This window comes from Hemicordylus capensis, chromosome 7 (assembly GCF_027244095.1).
Source record: "Hemicordylus capensis ecotype Gifberg chromosome 7, rHemCap1.1.pri, whole genome shotgun sequence".
Lineage (NCBI taxonomy): Eukaryota > Metazoa > Chordata > Lepidosauria > Squamata > Cordylidae > Hemicordylus > Hemicordylus capensis.
In genome coordinates, this window is record NC_069663.1 from 5,346,172 (window position 1) to 5,366,551 (window position 20,380).

Here is a 20,380-nt window from a genome sequence, read left to right on the forward strand (position 1 = left end):
GCGCAATCCTGACACTGATTCTCACCTGAGGGGACACACATCACTTTGCTGGCTCTGCCCTCTGGCCACTGCTCTCTGCTCTTTCCAGAGTGTGGCGATGCTGTCACTTGCCTGCCAGGAGGCAGCGTGGAGCAGGTCGGTGGCTGCTTAGCCTTCTCCACTCTGCCTCTTCATCGCTGACTTTGGCATTATTCAGCGGAGGGTGGCGGAAGAGGCAGCAGCAGGATTCTCCCTCCCTCCCTCTGAGTCTCAAAGCCAAGAGCTGATGCCCCAAGTGGAAGGAAGCTCTGAACAGCTGCCTGGCTTCCCTCTGGACCCTCTTGTTTTGGGAACAGCAGGGCTCTCCTTCCCATGCTTGGAGAGGAGGAGACCCAGTGGAAGTGAAGGAGGGAGGAGGCTACTGACGTAATAGTGCAGCAGTCAACCACAGAGAGGCAGCCGCTTGTCTTCTCCATGCTGCCTCTGGAGTCATCCTTCAAAACCTGCTTGGAGGCAATGCATCAGTCATACCTGGAGGGTCCAATATTCAGGTAGAAGAATGAGTTCATGGATGCTGGAGTTGGTCCGTTTGGGTGCACACCCAAGGAAGAGAAGTCTGGAAATGGCTTGAGTGAAGTGTATGTGCAGGTTTGAAGGGGTGACCTGCAACTTCTCTGAGAAGTGGGAAGTCTCTTTCAGGTGGAGAGCAAAAGTTTTCTGAACTCTTAACAGCTGAGTCCTCACCAGCTCATCAGGTTGACAAGTAGAGGGAGTTCCCTGTCCTAAAAAGGGTGAGTGGGCAACCATGAGGGTCAATCTCAAGTGTTGTTTAGCTTTCCACAACTGCTTGGATACCAACATTGCTCACTGCTATAAGCTGCAGCTACATTGCTTTCATAGGGCTGTAGAGCTGACAACTGATATTATGGTTAACAGCACAGCCATTGCCTGATGACCTTTGAAGACTTGGGGAAGTCTGTTTCTGGTCAGCATAGCTCCAGAGATGACTGACAGTAAGTCTACACAATAGAAAGGAGGATACCCGTTTCTCACAGACAGAGAAATAAACAGCAGGTTGGATTGAAAGAACGGGAAACAGAAAGAGAGAGAGAGAGAGAGAGAGAGAGAGAGAGAGAGAGAGAGAGAGAGAGAGAGAAGTCTTTCATTGTAGCAACCAGGAATGAGAGGAATCGTTTTGTTATTGAGTCAGGCGCTACCCCAAACATCCTGAATTCCCCTCAACTGTTGATAGATTTAGACAAAAATGACAAAGTTGCTGTTTGGTTTGCTGATGGGAAAAATAGTTCTTCATCCAGGAGAGGAACTGCTGAACTGTCTAGTAAGCAATTGGATGGGGAAATGGAAAAGATTTTGATCCAAGATGCCCTCTTAGTCCCTGATATGGAGAGTAACTTGACCTCTGTGGGAGATGGAGTCAATCAAAGTTGCAAAGTGACTTTGCAGGACAACGTTTGCTACATCAGCTAAGAAGGATGATTTCCTGATGCATAATATATATAGCCTATATGCATAAAGATGTGCTTTTTCAACTGGACTGTGTAACTGAACAGGCCAGGCTTGCAGCCTCATGCAAAGACAAGAACCGTTCGACCATATGGCCGAAAAGACTAGCACATAGGCAAATCCATGTGATAAATGAGCTTGGGGGAAATGGCATTAGGAAGGACTTTAAAGTGGAGTCATGCAGAGAAGCTGCCACAAGGGGTCAGTGTTGCTTACTGAATCAAGGGGTGAGAGCCAGCTTTTCTGCACAGACAGAGTCACAGTGTCCTTTGGAGCTAATACATTCTGATGTCATAGAACCATAGGAAGCTGCCATCTCCTGAGTCAGACCATTGGTCCATCTAGCTCAGTATTGTCTACACAGACTGGCAGCGACTTCTCCAAGGTTGCAGGCAGGAATCTCTCTCAGTCCTATCTTGGAGAAGCCAGGGAGGGGACTTGGAACCTTCTGCTCTTCCCAGAGCGGTTCCATCCCCTAAGGGGAATCTCTTACAGTGCTAGCCTCCCATTCATATGCAACCAGGGTGGACCCCAACCTTCTCCCAACCTTGGAGAGGCCGCTGCCAGTCTGTGCAGACAATACTGAGCTAGATGGACCTATGGTCTGACTCAGGAGATGGCAGCTTCCCATGTGTTCCTAAGTCCTTGCCACTCAGATTGCCAGCCAAAGCAATAGACAAGACACCATCTGAACGATGGCTTGGGCACAAACCCTCTCTAAAGCATGTCAAAATGTTTGGATAGAGAGCTTATGCATACGTCCCAAAGGCCTGGAGAACCAAACTCAATCGCAACTGTGAACTGGGAGTCTTGGTTAGATATCCGCATGGCCAAAAGGGATAGAGAACCCTTGATCCTACAAATGGAGAGGTCAGGATCTGCAATGTGGTGTCTTTTGATGAGAGACAAGGGCCAACTAGAGATGATGTGCCAGAACTTGTGCCAGAGATCCAGGTGAAAGAGGCAAGATGTCTCACGATGCAAGAGCCAGACCGTGAACCCGAGGAATCTGTACCACAACCAGAAGGGGCATTCCTTCTCTACCAGAAGCAGAAGATAAAGGATCTTCTCCAGTGCCTGGTAGCTTCATTGGTGCTTTGCTAAATAATCACAAAGCCCAACAACAGCCTCCTTGAAGTGAATGACCTTCACTGGGTTTGCGCATGTGTACTCGGTCAAATTACAATGCAGCAACCACATTGCAAATCTCCACAAGCCCATTCGAAGGAGACATGGAGAATCCCAGTTCAATTGTCACATGTACACAATGCTTCTAAGTGTTAGCAACAAGATGGAGATCAGATCCTTGGAGGCCGTTTTCGGCAACAGCTCCCTGGTGACCACCAATATCTGGTCTGACTTTTCACACTCTGATTTGCTTGCAGAAAAGCTTTGCCATATATGGGCAAAGCTTAAGTACACCAAAATATACCTGGGATACCAATAGGGCTGGCTCATTCTAAGAGAATAGCAACAGGCACTTGTATTGTGCCAGCTCAGATGCAGCTCTTTGATTAGAACATTGAAGTCCACTCCCCTCTTCCACATCAAGCGTGATTTCTGTGCATGACAAGCCACATCAAAGAGCTTGAGATATCCCATGTGCAGCCTGGCTTGCTCTGTACAGGCCTCTGCTACAGGGTAAACTATGATGGAGAGAGAGAGAGAGAGAGAGAGAGAGAGAGAGAGAGAGAGAGAGAGAGAGAGAGAGAGAACTCTGCACAAGAGACTTCCATGCTCCTTTGGAATATGGTCAGAAATTGCACTTACTGTAAAGAAGCTACTACTCTTAGAGTTGGAGATGGAGTTCCAGTGCATCGACCTTTTGCACCAGCTCTCCTAATGACCACTTGGGGTATTGGGCGTAGAGGTAGTTAGTGAGGGTCTCCTTACCTGTCCCTGCTTGCCTCTCCTCTATGGCCCCTGCCTCGACTCCTCAGCTATTCCCAGTCAAGAGTCAGTCCTCTTCCTTTCCTCTGAGAGAGTAGATGGAAACATCTCTCCCTCCCTTCCTATTCATTATGTAGCTGATAGATAGGACTAGGTTTTTCCTCTCTAAATGTACTTCACCAATACATCTTTTTCGTTTAGATTGTACAACAATCTCCATGTGTGTTCTTCACATAATGGCAACAACTCAACTCTGCACTCTACTCCGTAACTGGTGTGGGTAGCTTCCTTTTGGCACTTTGCTAATAAGATCAATAAGATGCATAGCTATGTTGTGACCGGACATCAAACCAAGACATTTCATAACCACATGTTAAGACAGAGATCTACGTATCTATCTTGGATGCGTTTTTGATCACATTTTGTCTGTTCCTTTTGCTCTGTTAGTTACTGTTGTTGTTGTTGTTTTGTACTGAACGTGTGAAACAACCTTGAAGTGAACTAATCACAAAGTCAGATTTCTTGTAATAGTGAAAGGAAAATTCTAGCTTCTGTGGACTCCACCCCACGCCTATAGGCTTTACTACCTTGAAAGAAGTTTGCTTTTGCAACGGAAGGTTGGAAGGCCATTGCGGTAGATTCAGTCTAGAACACACAAGTCTACTTGGTGGCAGTAGTTAAACGGGTCATTGGTCAGGAGATCCATGTCTGGTGTTAGCAGCAGAGCAGATCCTTCTAGGGATACACCAAGGTAATTTGGGCATCCGGACCGCCAAGCCACGAGCCCCCACCCCCATGCGAGGCTCCCCAAAACTTCCTTTGGGGGGCCCACCCCACCAAAGTTCCATTAAAAAACCAAACCAAAGACTCTAATGGTGGCTGAGGGGTGGCAGCGAGGGGGGAGGGATGGTGGCTTGAAGCAAATGAACTGCACGCCTGTGCAGTTTAGAGATCGTCGCAAGCCCGTGACGTTACGGGGGGCAACTCAAGTTGTTCAGAGGGCAACTCAAGCCACGATATTGTTCAAAAGTGAGCCAGCTTCATCCAGGTCAGGGTCTCCTTGGAAGTCCAACTGGCACTTTCCCCCTCTGTGAAGGAAGGATGTTGAGAAATGGAATACCGAAGCAAACAACTACTTATCTTATTTATATCTCATGTTTCAACGCAACTGTTCTCAAAGTGGTTTACATACAAAAAGGAGAAGAAAGTGGCCCCCTGTCCCCCAAAGAGCTCGCAATCTAAAAAGAAGCACAAGGGAGAAGCTAGTGCCAGTCACGGAAGGAATGCTGTTCTGGAGTCGCCTAACAGAAAACCTGAATTGGTCATAAAGGTCTGGTGCCAGCTGTTCAATGTCTCGGCATGAAAGAAAGAGGGCTTGGTGCTCGCATCACCAAATTCCAGATGTCCTCTTGTCTAATCAAGTGCTGAGCCTCCAGCAGGATTGTAAACTGAGAGCAGGATCAAGCCCCAAATCCATCCCTATGGCCATTGGTGCTCCTGTGGAGACAGCCTCTCATAATGCATGACTGAGCCACCTCTCCTGGGTTCAGATTCTCTTTCAGCCATGAAACACACTGGGTGGCCGTGGGCCAGTCACTATTCTCCGCCTAGCCTACCTCAGAAGGCTGTTGTAAGGATAACATGGAGAACTCTACCCTCACCGAGGAAGAGTGGGGTATAAATGTAATGGGGGTGGGGTGGGGTGGGGTAGCAGTCTTGATCTGGACCCCGGCTGACATCTGTGCTCAGCCACAAACTCATAGGTGGTCTTGAGCAAGTCACACTGTGATCCTGCCTGCCCACTGGTGAAACAGCAGCTATCATGACTCACCCAGTTATGTGCAGATTAATCCCACAAAGAAAATGGTGTGTACAATAAAAGATGCTATGTCAAGACTATCATCCAGCACTGCTGTCAGTACAGAGCTCCTCTGCAACCTCTTCTCTCCAAACCTCCTCATTACGTCAGTGTATATAGACTTATGCAATAATATACAAGACTTCCAAATGATTCGATCGGATTCCACGCAACACAGCCCAAAATCAAGCCAGATCAAAAGCCTGTCAATAGAATCATTGAGAAGTTCTGCTCCACTGGGCTAGTCTGTGAATTGGAATGTTTCGGATCTTACAGCCCTGAACTGAAGTATGCTTACTCAACGTAAGCCCTATTGATTTTAAAGGGATTTACTTCCAAGCAGCTATGTTTAGGATTGCTACTTTAATCTTACTTCTGCCATCTATGGATGGTGTGATACGCTTCAGGGAGTAAGACATTTTAATTTCTAGTTGAGATCAATGATGCTGAAGGTAAGAGTTTCATTAAAAAGGAAGAGCTGTGAAAGTTCTTCCCTTTGGGGAGATTAATCATGTTTCTGGTCGTCCAGCTGGAATAGGAGAAAGACTGAGCTGGTCCACATAAGAAGGCCCCAAACTAGGTCCTTCTTCGTTCTCTACATTAGTCCTCAGCGCTCTCCTGACTGTCATTTGGAAGTAGTGTCATCTTTTCAGGTGGCCTCGTCTTTTAACTTTAAGCTGATCTGATCAGAAAAGGTTTAGATACAGCAACTCAATATGGCTTCAATGTTCTCCAGTCATCCAAAAACCTCTTCTTTCAGATGAGAGTTGAGATGCTTTCCATTTCCAGTTCTACTCTAAAAAGCACGGAAATTCCAAGCCAAGGTGGCCATGTTAAATTCCGCACCATAGAAGCTGTCAAGACTTTATACAGTCTGGGAGCGTATGGTGGCTTTCCAAAAGAGGCTCCATGCAGCCACACTTTGCCTTGATCTCTCAGCTGGACATTGGGCTGGGGAGGGATGTGTCTAGGCAGACATTCCAGAATTGCAGCTTCCCCAATCCACTTCCTAGAGATGCCCCAGATGAATTTCTGCCTGGTGCACCTCTGCAAGGCACGGTGCTTCCCCCAGCTGTTATGTCGCTTCGTAAATGTCTGGGCAGAAATTCAAGATATATAGCAGTTTTACTAATAGTAAGAATAAGAATGCAAATAAGAATAAGAACAATAAACTGTACTTATTAAGATAAAACAAAGAAAAAATTAAATCATAACAGATAAAAAAGGGGGGAGGGGTGAAGGAAATACAAAATACAATACAGAACCATTTCAAAGTCATTGTTAAAATCAATCATGTAATATGATATGATATGGTATGATATGTATTCTTAAAAACATATAATACTTCCAGGCAGCTATTCTCCTAGCTTTAGGAGCATTAAAAAGAAAAGGAAGCAAATGGGCGATCAGACAAATTCCTCCTTTTCATGGAAGTCCTCGAAGACAAGGCCATCTGAAGAGAAGAGAAGAGAAGAGAAGAGAAGAGAAGAGAAGAGAAGAGAAGAGAAGAGACGTAATATTCTGATGTTAATTGATTTAGGTAAGGAGGGACTTCTACATATTGAACAAATGGAGGAGGGTCTAATGGGTCACTTTTTGCCTTGGGGTTCCCAAAGCAGAAGGCAAGCATGGCTTCCAGATCTCACAGTTTTGCTGCAAGGTCTTTGCCTGCAAGAACCATTTTTACCCCTGTGAGAGGGGTTGAGAGTTTGAGACGTGCCCACTTGGGAGTCCTGCCACAGACAGTCCTCCATAATTTCCTGGCAGAGATCAAAGAGCAGAAGAGAGTTGGTCAGTACCCATGGACTTCATTGGAATAGCACCAGCCTCAAACACACACTTTTGGCAGTCAGGTTTTGACTGAGCCTGCGCTTGGTCATCCTCTTCCATTCTCTGCCACATCTCACTCTCCAGTACGGCGTCCACAGCCTTGTCTTTTTCATACGACAGCATCTCACTTTCACAGGACTTGGCATCCTTAATACCGTCAATAACGGACGTCAAGAATTCAGCCCAGCAGAGGATGACCTGAATATTAGAAGCATTGAGCTGTTAGAGATGAAGGACTCTCCGTACCTTCCTGGAAATTTAGCGGGCACCCTTACTTGGTGGGCTGCTCTCAGGTCCTTTCTGGGGACCCCACCCCCTCCATGGAATATTCGGCTTCTGCCTCTCAGGGAGAATGCAGAAGTGGGAAAGGGATCAGAGCAGAGAGTGGGTGCTTCCAGATCCCGTATGGGGCAAATGCCTCTCAGAGAAATGTCCTGGGCTCTAGGGAGGAAGGCCCTTTTCTGAATGGATCCCTACCTCAGCTCTTTCCATTTTCTCCACTCCAGTTGTCAGATCTGGAAGGGAAGAAGAGTCGGGGGTGGGTGGGTTTAAGGAGTTTGATTCCCATTTGGAATTTAAAAACGGGGATTCCTTTTCTTGGAATTAAGGCGGGCTACCAGTTCTAGGTTACAGCCCAAGTCAGCCAGCCTATATGAATAATGAGAGATTAGCATCTCCCAAAGGGAAGCGACTGCTCACCAAAGGCCTTTTCATTCGGACCCACAAGTCTGCCAGGTTCCCAAGCACTAGCTCTCTCACCTTCCCCAAAGAGTCAGCCCCAGTCCCAACCTGGGGCACCTCCTCATCGATGGTGACTCTGGATACTGCCGGGGAGCCCCCTGTGGGAGTTGGAGGTGGTGCTGGAGTAGGCTCAACGCGGTGTTTCCGTTTAAAGAACCTCCCTCTGGGGGGCTTGCCCTTGGCGGAGTCACTGGTGGGGGAGGTCTTAAACAGCCGCCTGCAGCAACGGCAGACTCTTTGCAGCCTAGAAGAGAGCAGGGAGAAAGTGAGAAAGTGACCCTTAAGCAGACATTGGCAGGAGAGGGGGCCAATGGGGCAGTGAAGGAGTGCAGAACAGAAGGAGGGCAGCAATACAGGTAGCCCAATAGGCTTCCAGGTGGTGCACCGTCCTCCTTCTGGCTGAGGAATTGGGTCGAGACAGCTGCCCCAACGCTTTGGGGCAGAGACCTTTGACATATGGGGTGCAATTCTGGTCAGCCCCGCTCAGCCAGATTATGTTAGAGCTGGCAAAGTTGCAGAGAAGAACCATGAACGAGCTCAGGGGTGAATGGAAACCATGTAACCATTAGGCAGTCCTGTTTTCAGGCACTGCATGACACTTCCTAGCTGGACCAGGCCTGTGAGGGGCCCGTGCCCAGGTTCACTTTTAAAACGAAGCAACTACAGTCATGCACACAGAATCACGTACCAATGTTCAGACACATGCACACATGTACTACCAACTGTCTGAATGGGGCTTTCATTGCTCTTACCTTCAAGATGCTGATTAAGTTCCAGACAGAGGGGGCCTCCTCCAGCAAAGCCCTGATCATCCTCTGGAGCGCCTCAATGTTCTCGTTCTGGGGGGGGGGGGGGAGAAAAGCTCAGACATGATTATTCTATGCAGAAACCACATGCTTTTTTAAAAACAAAAACAAGTTTTACCACAAGCAAGCATTGTGTAAGACTATGTGTAAGACAAATCATATGATATTTATTTAGACTGCCTTCCTGCCTTCCTACTGTCCACCACCCTCTTGCCATTTTAAGCAAATCCAGACTCACAGTTTCATCAAAAATGTCCAGGTGTTCAGTTTTAAACATTTCCCCCCTCCGTTTCAAAACACTTAGGACTTCACTGTGAATATAGGAACTTAGGAACATCGGAAGCTGCTCTATATTGAGTCAGGCCCTTGGTCCATCTAGCTCACTATTGTCTACACAGACTGGCAGCAGCTTTTCCAAGGTTTCAGGCAAGGGTTTCTCTCAGCCCTAAAATCTTGTCCTAAAAAAATAATAATAATAATCTTGTCCTGTCTTGGAGATGCTGCCAGGGAGGGAATGTGGAACCTTCTGCATGCAGTTTTCAAACATTATTCCCTAAAGGAGCATTTTATTGTCCCTTGGACTGTGTTAGGGATGGGGCTGTATTTCAGTGGTAGAGTATCTGCTTAAAGATGCTGAAGGTCCCAGGTTCAATCCCTGGCATCTACAGGGAGAGCTGGGGAAAACTCTTGCCTGAAACTCTGGAGTGCCACTGCCAGACAGAACAGACAATATTGAGATAGATTGGGGTTCCCAACAGGGGGTACAAGTACTATCAGGCTATCAGAAGAGCCAGCGTGGTGTAGTGGTTAGAGTGCTGGACTAGGACCAGGGAGACTCGAGTTGAAATCCCCATTCAGCCATGATACTAGCTGGGTGACTCTGGGCCAGTCGCTTCTCTCTCAGCCTAACCTACTTCACAGGGATGTTGTGAAGAGAAACTTGTGTATGTAGTACACTGCTTTGGGCTCCTTGGAGGAAGAGCGGGATATAAATGCAAATAATAATAATAATAATAATAATAATAATAATAATAATAATAATAGTTGTTGTTGTTGTTGTTTTTGTAAAAAGATTGCACAGACTGACTACAAACAAAGGCATGACAAGGTAGCAGGGATGATACACCGGAACATCTGCAAAAAATACAAGCTACCTGTAGCCAAACATTGGTGGGACCATAAAATTGAAAAAGTTGAAGAAAATGAAGATGCAAAAATATTATGGGACTTCTGACTACAAACAAACAAACATCTGCCACACAATACAACAGATATAACTGTAGTCGAGAAGAAAGAAAAACAAGTCAAAATAATCGACATAGCCATACCAGGGGATAGCAGAATAGAAGAAAAAGAAATAGAAAAAATCATAAAATACAAAGATCTACAAACTGAAATTGAAAGGCTGTGGCAGAAAAAGACCAAAATAATCCCAGTAGTCATTGGCGCCCTGGTTGCAGTTCTAAAAGACTTTGAAGAGCACCTCAACACCATAGGGGCCACAGAAATCACCATCAGCCAATTACAAAAAGCAACTTTACTGGGAACAGCCTATATTCTGCGCCGATATCTATAACAACAGCAACAACATTGACAATAAAATTCAGCCATCGCAGGTCCTTGGGAAGGACTCGATGTCTGGATAAAACAAACCAGTCAATAACACCTGTCTATGTAAATAAATAAATAAATAAATAAATAAATAAATAAATAATATCGAGGGGGGGCTCAGAACCCTCCTGCCCCCACACTGCAGCTGTGCTCTTTGTTCCCCTTCTCAGGATTGCCGGCTTGAAGCTGATGTGTCCTCAGTGCTGTGTCTGCTGCAGAAGGGGAGGGAGCAGCGTGAAGACCCTCCCCCTCCGCTGCTGATTGGCTGGCTATGTGCTGAAGCTCAGCGTATCCCTCCTCCTCAGCCTAAGCGACAGGCTTCAGAAAATTGCACTTGTCCCATGAATTTCAATCAGGCTGCTTATGAGTAACTTAGTGTGGATGTGAACCAGTGACTGCAATAGTCTCTGTACCACTTAAATTTGTGTTTTTGTGTATATATGTGTATACACACACACACAATTAAGTGCAGCAGCTATGAGATGGGCTACTCCAGTCACTGACTGGCTTAAATCCAGATTAAGTTGTCTGATACGGGTGTGTGTGTGATTTTGCTCCCAAATGGGGCCCTGTGGCCCCGTTTGGGAGCGAAATTGGCCAGCACTACCTTTGCAGTGCGGCCAGAGCAGCTCCCCCTGACTTTTGAAGGTGAACGCAGCGCTGGCCAACTGAGCTCCTAAACAGGGCCACGTGGGCCTGTTGGGGAGCAAAACTACACGCCTGCATCTGACATCAGACGCAGGGGGTTGGGCTGGAGGGGGCCACGGTGGGGGCAGCACCTGGGTCACCGCTGGCCTCCCTCTGCGGCTGACTCTAAGCAGTCTTATGGAAATGAATGGGACAAGTTGACTTGTTCTGTTCATTTCAATGGGAGTACTCAGTCACCGGTACAGCCAGCAACAGGGTCTCCGTCACTGACGGGAGTACGCACATCTCTTCATGTTCTCCACCAGATCTACTTTCCTCTCTCCCCCTGCCGTGTTTCACTTCTGGAACTGTAGACGGACGTTTGCATATCAGCAGAGCCATCAATAGTCCCCCAAGGCCAAAAGAGGCCCAGGGAAATGCCAAGATTTCCAGCTGAGTCTGGTTTCGGCCAAACCATTCGCCTCCAGCACCTGTTCCGCTGTTCCTCCCCCGGGAGAAATGTTAGTGCAATTAGATGGCCAGTGACGCCCACAGTTCCTCGAAACGGCCACAAGAGAACCAATTAAGGAAGTAACACGGCTCAAAGTTGCCAGGAGGTAAACATCACAAAGTCGGGAGGCCTGGAAACTGCATGGATGTAGCTGGACTGGATTTGGTTGTAATGTGTTCATGATGTAATGTGTTCTTTTAAAAAACATTTCCTAGACTTTGGTGGAAGGCGAAAGGCTGAAATCCACAGACATGTATTTGTTAAAAAGAATCTAGAGGGTCAAGGTGACCAGGAGGAATGGGGACTTTATGAGTCTTTGTTCTTCCCTTTCCCCATACCTTTAACTGCCGGAATCAGCCAGAAATGTCATGGGCATGGCTACCTGCTGATAATCCCAGGTAATTAATTGTCCCAGGAGAATGACAGACTTTGGCCTTCTACCCATTCACACCTGCTCAGTGAAGTGCAGTTAATCATTCTGCTCAGTGAAATCCAGCTAAAACATTTCAAGGTTGCAGGCAGGAGTCTTTCTCAGCTCTCTCTGGAGATGCTGCCAGGGCCAGAACTTGGGACCTTCTGCATATACTCTAGCACTGAGCTATGGCCCCATCCCCTGGGATCTTGGAGAGCTGCTGCCTGTCAGAGCAGGGAGTTCTGGGCTAGCTGGACCAATGGTCTGACTGGAGCCAAGCTAGACATGGCAGTGGCAGAGCAGTCTCTCTACATGCAGCTCTCACTCTCACACAGTCACGAAAGAACTAGGAGGAGGGAATCTGATTCAAGTGCTGAATCATCTCCTGTCTATGCCTTACCTCCCCATAATCTGTCCTCATTGTCATTTTTCTCTTGATTGATTGACTAAGTACCGTCAAGTTGGTGTCAACTCTTAGCGACCACATAGATGGATTCTCTCCAAGATGATCTGTCTTCAACCTGGCCTTTAATGTCATTCAGTGGTGCGTTCATTGCAGCCGTAATTGAGCCCATCCACTTTGCTGCTGGTCCTCCTCGTTTTCTCTGTCCTTCAACTTTTCCCAGCATTATAGACTTCTCAAGGGAGCTGGGTCCCAAGTATGATAGTTGAAGCCTGGTCATTTCTGCCTTGAGTGAAAATTTTGGATTGATTTGTTCTATAATCCATTTGTTTGTTTTCCTGGCTGTCCATGGTATCTTCAAAAGTCTTCTCCAGCAGCAAAGTCTTCTCCAGCAGCCTCAATACTTTTTCTATCTTTCTTCTTCCAAGTCCAGCTTTACACAGAGAAATAACAAATAAATAAGATGGATCCCTGTCCCTAGAGGGCTCACAATCTAAAAAGAAACCTAAGATAGACACCAGCAACAGTCACTGGAGGTCCTGTGTTGGGGGTGGAGAGGGCCGCTGCACATCATGACATGTTTTTGAGATTATTTTGGTTTAGCTCAGTTGTTTTCAAACTTTCTACTAGGGATGTACACAAAAGGAGTTATGCAGGCTTGGTTCAAATTTGAACTGGATTTGAGTGGAACCATCCTGGCCATTTTGTGCCCATTTGAACACACAAGACCAGCCAAGTTTGACCCTGGACCTGTCAAGCCAAACCGGCTTGAACCCAGCTAGTTCTCACACCCCTGCTGTCTATCCTCTGGAAACTTGTCCTCATCACTGTAAAGGCAAAGTGTGCCATGAAGTCGGTTTTCACTCCCGGTGACCACAGAGCCCTGTGGTTGTCTTGGGTAGAATACAGGAAGGGTTGACCATTGCCTCCTCTGAAGCATGAGATGATGCCTTTCAGCATCTTCCTATATTGGGAAAACATACCTGCGGGGATTTGAACCGCCAACCTCTGGCTTGATAATCAAGTCATTTCTCTGCTGCACAATTAAGTGGCTTCCTCATCACTGTATCTCCTCACAAACTAATTCTATCTATCTATCTATCTATCTATCTATCTATCTATCTATCTATCTATCTATCTCATATTTCATATTTTGTTATTTTCATATGTTTAATAGAAATATTACATACCTATTTATTTATTTATCTAAACACATTTATATACTATACTGCTGCTGCTGCTACTACAACTACTACAAATATTTATATTCAGGGGGTCATACATGCTGCTGATCACAAAAGTGCTGGCCATCATGGGGACGGTGTTTCCTTGTGCAGAAAATTGCCACTGTAACTGTGAGCAGCCAGATCATTTGAACCTAGGAACCTAGGAAGCTGCCATATACTGAGTCAGACCACTGATCTATCTAGCTCAGTATTGTCTTTACAGGCTGGCAGCGGCTTCTCCAGGGCTGCAGACAGGAATCTCTCTCAGCCCTATCTTGGGGAAGCCAAGGAGGGAACTTGGAACCTTCAGATGCTCTTCCCAGAGCGGCTCCATGAACATAGGAACAAAAGAAAAAATGCCAAAAGACCAAATTGAAAATAGCCTCAGGTTTTATCCATCCTTTGTATTATTTGCCTTGAAAACTTAACTTTTCCTTTTGTGCTGATGGATGGCACCCAGATGGTTGGCTGATGGTTGGCACCCAGACAGCGTCTCAGGACGCTGTCCCTACATGAGGGGGGAGGGAATTGGCAACTCACTTGCCTGTCTTTCTCTCAAGTAAACAGGTTTGCAACCAGCAGTGCCTTGAATTGTCTTTCCAAGAAGGATTGGTCCTCTCCAGAATGAAGGAATACCTGGATCCATCGCCAGAACGTGATCCCAAGGGAGTCTCCAGAGGACATCAACACTGACCCAGGAAAGCTAACCATCAGCAGCAGCAGCTACCCGGGGGCAGTCCCTATCTGCATTTCCAATCCAACCCAATGGTGACAGAACGTCCATCTGCTACCCTGTCCTGTGTTCGAAGAAGAGGGCCTAATGCAAAGTTCATCTTCCTGCTCCTAAGTGCTATAGGAGAGGGATAGACAACAAATGCCTGGAGACTGTCACTTTTCTCTGGAGTCATACATGCAACAGCATCTCCCCAAGCTGTAAAGCCCTGGAACCATCCTACCTGGGTAAGATACCTTGCCAAAGACACTCTTTCAAATTCTGCCAAAGAGACTATTTCAGATTGCCCACGGGGGGGGGGGGGGGGGAATCAAGGCTCCCAAACACATGAACATTCGAGCTTGTCTATGGACACTATCCAAACAAGCCAAAACAACACGGATCAGAGAACATCCAGGATAGCCAAAATCCTGCAACGTTGTACAAGAGCATTTGGTTCTCAACTGAAGGACTAAAATATTTTTTTTACCAAGGACTCTTAGTGTTTTTTAAATTTTAATTCTAAAGCTCTCCATGGCTTCCTTTTTGGCCATGACAGACTCTAGAGGACACTAAGCGTGGTGGGAGTTGATGATTTACACCACTTTCTTATATTACTTTCTTGTAGTGACTATGTGCTATCATTATGTTGAAAACCATGCTATCTCCTGTGCTGTAAGGACATGGACCTCACATGCTTGCTCTCCGGTCATTTCCCAGAGCATTTACCTGCAAGTCTGCACCTATCCCCAAGTTTGTGCTCTAAGACATTAAGCTAGCCCAAGCTTGACCTGCTAATTTTATAGACACTTGTATTTAAGCAATGTGATTGTACGTGACTTGTCATTGCTATCGCTTTCCACAAGCTGATAATCCATTAATCACTAGAAGCACCTGGTTCCACAATGCAAGACTGTTATTGATACCTTATTTGGGATAAAGATGGGTTAAAACAATGTTGCTTGCTATAAGTTGTATGATCTTTATATGTACACCTTGCTGCTATGTGTAAAACTTTTTATCTATATCAAATCAGAATTATACTAATTATGTTTGTAGCTCTAGGATATTATATGCAATGTATCTAGTTTTATTGCCATATGTACAGCCCATTCAGCACCTATATGTCCCAAATCCTTTAGCTACACAAAACACAGAACTATATTTCCAAGATTAAAAGTTTATGTGTTAGAAAGAGCTATTATTAATATTTCCAAACAGTTAGGACTTTCATTTAACTCATATGGAGAGCCTATTGATTTATGGGCAAAGAAGATAATTCTAATTATAGTATGTATTTTCCTTTTATTGATAATCACATGTTGCTGCTTATAATGCATTCTAGCTTGAATCCAAATGTTTATGAGAACCTTTCAACCTTGCCATAATGTAAGACCCATACATACAGCTGTACCTTTACAAGCCCATATATCCTGAAGGTTCAGGATGATCCAGTGTTTCAGGGGGGAATTGATGTCTTTTAGAAAACCAAAGTAACTCCATTTTACTTAGAAAACCTCAGTCTGACTTAAAGTAACCCCAGCCCAGCTCAGGCCCATCACGGCCTCTCATGATCAACGTCGTTATCTCTCTCCACTAAATTGTATCTGAGGAAACTTGGTTCTCACAGGATTCTCACTGTTCTTTGCCGACAATTAAGAAAACAGGATGTAACCAAATAAGGAGTAATCACCAGATGAAGAATGAATCATTCGCATGCGTACTAGATACTTAGCCCACCATTTTATTGCCACGTATACTATGTCTAGGGTGTCAGTATCATTCAGATTGTTTGTATAAATGTAAGATGCACCTATAACCAATTTGTATTCAGTGCAGAGCCAAAGCCCACTGCTAATCTGCAATAAACGCCTCAAAAGAGATTCCCACTGTGTCTGTTTGATTGGCTAAAAGGCGGACCCAGGGACGAAGCGAATTCACATCACTGTTGTCCCCTTCCATGTGTGATCAGGGATGGACTTCAGTCTTTATCCTGCAGGGTTGCCAACCTTTTTGCTAGCCTGGCTCCTGTGCCTTGAAAAAGAGCTTGACAGTCCAAAATTAAGCAGATGAAGCTTTTGCTGCAATGAAAATGAAGAGATGGGGAAATCTTCATCGGTTTAATTTGAATATGCCAGGTTTCCTCTAAAAGCATAAGAGCAGGAGCAGGTAGAGAGTTGGCAACCCTGCTTGCTGGTGCCTCGTGGCCAGCATTGGGCATGGGAGTTCCGCCATCCTTGTGTACATTCAAACATGGCGGTTGCTGGGGGGGGGTCCAAGCCGGGAGTGTTTACCGGTCGCGACGGATCCTGATGGTGCTGGAGGTTCCGCTGCTGCCTTCAGTCTCTCTGGACTCGACCGTTGGGAGGAAGACTTTCTGGCCTCTCCTGCTGCTAATAGCAAATTTCTGTCCAATTTGGATCGTGAAGGGAGCGCAGAACATGGCCTCAGGCAAGGAGTCCAGAGTGAGTGTCCACCGCCCTGCCCCAAATAGTTTCAATGTTTTTTGGGCGGGCGAGACCCCCAGGGGTTGGATTTGGGTCCAGGTGGAGACATTTAGGAAGCGACACTGTCCTGGCCCCTCTGGGCTGACCTTGTAGGGCAGGAAGGGAGTGGCCCAGTGCAGCTTCACGGGGTCCTCATGGAGCAGCAGCCCTCCATGGATGGCTCAGAGCTCCATCAGCCCCCTCCCTCCTCCAGGACCTCATCCAGCGAGGAACGTGCAGAGTGGAGCCACCTGCACAGTGGAAGGGAAGGGGTTCCTGGCCTCTCTGAGCTCTCTGCAGTTCCCCCCTTCAGAGGGGCAGGATGGCCATATTAGGGAGGGAAGAAAACAACACTGGTCTTTCTTGGCTAAAAGAAATGAAATGTTGAGGTGGGGGGGGGTATGGAGGGAAGATAGAAATGGCAGGATCTGCCAAGTGGCATTTATGTGGAGGATGAGAATTGCCCCCTCTTGATGTAGCCTGGCTCCTCTGCTTTGAGCAAAAGCTTGAGCAGATTGAGCAGGTGAAGGCATTCCTAGCCTAAAGAAATGGGAAACTGCTTCACCAGCTTAAGATCTGCATGTCAGGCGTCTGCTGAAGTCACAGGAGCAGGACCAGGTAAATAGTTGGCAACCCAGCCTACTGGTGCCTTGTGCCCACCACTGGGCCTGGGAGTTCCACCATCCTTGTGTACATTCAAACATGGCGGTTGTTGGAGGGGGGAGTCCCCGGCTGGGTGTGTTTACCGGTCGCAACGGATCCTGATGGGGCTGGAGGTTCCACTATTGCCATCAAACTCTCTGGACTCGACCGTTGAAAGGAAGACTTTCTGGCATCTCCTGCTGCTCACAAACAATTTCCGTCTAATTTTGGCCGTGAGGGAGTGCAGAAAATGGCCTCGGGCAAGGAGTCCAGAGTGAGTGTCCACCGCCCTGCCCCAAATAGGTTCAGTTTATGCGGGGGGGGGGAGACCCAGAGGGGTTTGATTTGGGTCCAGGTGGAGACATTTAGGAAGCAACACTGTCCTGGCCCCTTTGAGCTGACCCATGTGGGCATGAATGAACTGGCCCAGCACACCTTCACAAGGTCTTCATGGAGCACCAGCCCCCCCATGGATGGCTCAGAGCTCCGCCAGCCCCCTCCCTCCTCCAGGACCTCTTCCAGCGAGAAAGCACAAAGTGGAGCCACCCGCACAGAACAGGAGAAAGAGTTCCTGGCCTCTCCGTGCTCCCTGCAGCTTCCCCCTTCAGAGGGGCAGGATGGCCATATGAGGGACTTGAAGAAAATAACACTGGTCATTCTTGGTATTTGAGCATGACTGGAATGGATGGTGAAAAGAGCCCAAACTCGGGAGCACTTTCAGCATCCAGCAACACCCCTGCAGCGAGGCTCCCCCTCTCTCTTCCTCTTTGGATAGATGGTGATGACCTCCATTTTTTGGAAGGCTTCTTCCTCTGTAGCTTTGCATGGGATTATATGAGTTCTATTGTTTGTTAGCCACTTCATTATTTTTAAATTAAAAGGAATTTAATGGAATGTGGGGGGGGGGAGGAAGGAGGATAGAAATGGCGAATTCTGCCAAGTGGGAGTTGCCGGTTCTGTGGAGGATGGGAATTGCCCCCTCTTGTTGAAGGGGGTGGGGGGAGACCCCCAGGGGTTGGATTTGGGTCAAGGTGGAGACATTTAGGAAGTGAGACTGTCCTGGCCCCTTTGGGCTGACCCTGGTGGGCAGGAAGGGACTGGCCCAGCCCATCTTCACAGGGTCTTTATGGAGCAGCAGCCCCCCTTCGATGGGTCAGAGCTTTGTCAGCCCCCTCCCTCCTCCAGGACCTCATCCAGAGAGGAAGTGCAGAGTGGAGCCACCTGCACAGAGGAAGGGAAGGAGCTCCTGGCCTCTCCGAGATCCCTGCAGCTTCCCCCTTCAGTGGGGCAGGATGGCCATATTAAAGGAGAGGAAAGATTGTGCTGTTTGTCAGTGTCGACTCCTGGTGCCCACAGAGCCCTGTGGTTATCTTTGCTAGAATACAGGAGGGGTTGATCATTGCCATCTCCTGTGCAGTCTGAGATGAGGCCTTTCAGCGCCTTCCTTGATTGCTGCTGCACGATATAGGAGTTTCCCATTGTTTGGGAAACACACCAGCAGGCATTCGAACCAACAGCCTCCTGCTCTCTAGGCAAGTTGCTTCCCTGCATCACCATTAGGTGGCTTTAAAAAAATATTCGTCATTCTTGGGAGCTGGAAATGCCTGGATTGGATGCTCAAAAGCCTGTTTTAAAACAGTTACACTGGCTGCCAATTTTTTTCCGGGCAAAATACAAAGTTCTGGTTATTACCTTTAAAGCTCTGAACGGCTTGGGTTCAAGATATCTTAGAGAGCGCCTTCTGTTACATGATCCCCACCGCACGTTAAGGTCATCTGCGGAAGTCCGTCTCCGGTTACCACCGGTTCGTTTGGTGACGACTCAAAGGCGGGCCTTCTCTGTAGCTGCTCCTGGACTGTGGAATGCACTCCCAGCGGAAATTCGTAATCTTGATTCTTTACTGTCCTTCAAGAGAGCCTGGCCTTTCAGGGTTTTTAATCAGTTTTAATTGTTTTAATAAATGGTTTTCAGTGTTTTAATTGTTTTGATAGTTTAATTGTTTTTTAAGTAGTTTTAAATTGGTATTTATATTTGCATCTCTGTTTTAATTGTTTTTAATGTTTCCTGTTTTAATTGTAAACCGCCCTGAGCCATTTCGGAAGGGCGGTATATAAATGAAATAAATAAATAAATAAATAAATAAATAAATAAAAGGGGTCAGGCTCGGGAACATTTTAAGTCTCCAGCAACACCCCTGCGGAGAGGCACTCTCCCTCCCTAGATCCCTCCCTCCCTCCCTCCCTCTTTGGATTGATGGTGATGATGACCTTGTTTTGAAAGGCTTCTTCCTCAGTAGCTTAGAATGAAATAATACAAGTTTTATTGCTTGTAAGCCTCTTTGATATTTTTAAACTAAAAGTAGGATAGAAAAGAAATGAAATGTTGTGGAGGAGGATGGAGGGAAGATAGAAATGGCAAGATCTGCCAAGTGGCACTTATGTGGAGGATGGGAATTGCCCCCTCTCGATGAAGGGGGTGGGGGTGGGGAGACCCCCAGGGGTTGGATTTGGGTCAAGGTGGAGACATTTAGGAAGTGAGACTGTCCTGGCCCCTCTGGGCTGACCTTGTAGGGCAGGAAGGGACTGGCCCAGACCATCTTCACGGGGTCTTCATGGAGTAGCAGCCCTCCATCGATGGGTCAGAGCCCCGTCAGCCCCCTCCCTCCTCCAGGATCTCATCCAGAGAGGAACTGCAGAGTGGAGCCACCTGCACAGAGGAAGGGAAGGGGTTCCTGGTCTCTCCGAGATCCTTGCAGCTTCCCTCTTCAGAGGGGCAGGATGGCCATATGAGGGAGTGAAGAAAACAACACTGGTCATTCTTCGGTAAAAGAAATGAAATGTTGAGGAGGGGGATGGAGGGAGGACCGAAAGGGCCATTTCTGCCAAGGGGGAGTCACAGGTTCTATGGAAGATGGGAATTGCCCCCTCTTGATGTGGCCTGGCTCCTCTGCTCTGAGCAAAAGCTTGACCAGCTTAGCCCAAAGAGATGGGAAATGCATCACCAGCTTGATATCTGCATGCCAGCCTTCTGCTGAAGTCACAGGAGCAGGATTAGTGAGAGAGTTGGCAACCCTGCTGGCTGGTGGTGCCCCATGCCAACCACGGGGCCCAGGGAGTTCAGCT